Genomic DNA, 1,028 nt, shown 5'->3' with positions numbered 1-1,028 from the left:
CTTTCTAGTTCATGCAGGTAGCAATGATATGTGACCCTGATTAGCTGGAGTGCTGAGGTTTGTGTCCTGGATTTAGACTGGAGAGATGGAGTCTGCATGTTGCATTGAGTTCCTTGGAGGAACAATGGCATGGAAATGTAATAAGTAACAAACAATAATATCTCTCTCTATATATAATTCTCTAAGGCATACCCATGGTTAATCCCGTGTGTGGCAACTCTCGCGAGAGTTTGCAAATAGAAGCACTGTGGTGATTGGGCAGTGGAGATTCCATATGCAGATAGGGAGGAGGAGCATGGTGATTGGGCAGTAGGGATTCCATATGCAGATAGGGAGGAGGAGTCTGTGATTATTAAGGACAGTTGGAATGCAACTGTTACTGGTCAGAAGATGTTTTTGATTGTAGAGGAGTGGAATCTATATATAAAAAAGGATAGTGGGCAGGGGTCTGTGAAGAGAGGGGTCATGAGTGAGGGAGGAAAGAGCCCCTTCAGGAGAAGGAGGCTGCCATTGTGTGAATTAGATGTGGAAACAAGATGAACAAGATCTGTTAACTCAGGGAGAGAGAGAGAGAGAGAGAGAGAGAGAGAGAGAGAGAGAGAGACATAAGGGAAGAGTGAGTGGAGGAGAGAGAAAGAGAGAAAAAGAAGTGAGGGGAAGAGACAAAGGAGGAGGAGCAAGGCACGGCCGGAGCCTGTCAGCAGACTGAGGGGAATGAGCAGCCTTGGTGGCACCTATTGGCAACAAGGAAGGGCCCGGTCAACCATTGCTGCTTTGGGACTACTGAGGCCATTGGCGGAGGGAGGCAGGCAGGCAGGCAGGCAGGCAAGGGTCAGGCCCAGGCCATGGCGAGCAACCATGGCAGTGGCAGCAGCAAGGAAGGGCCTGGTCAACCGCTGCTACAGCTCCTTTGGAGAGGTCTCTGGGGATAGGGGGCTGCACCTTGGCTGATAGGTGCCATCAGTGCTGCAGCTGTGACCAAGAGGGGTGAGGGGGATGGAAGCAAAGGGATGGAGGAGGAGGAGGAG

Source organism: Hemicordylus capensis, chromosome 1 (assembly GCF_027244095.1).
Source record: "Hemicordylus capensis ecotype Gifberg chromosome 1, rHemCap1.1.pri, whole genome shotgun sequence".
Classification (NCBI taxonomy): domain Eukaryota; kingdom Metazoa; phylum Chordata; class Lepidosauria; order Squamata; family Cordylidae; genus Hemicordylus; species Hemicordylus capensis.
The sequence above is the reverse complement of the archived record's forward strand: the minus strand, read 5'-3'. Positions refer to the sequence as shown.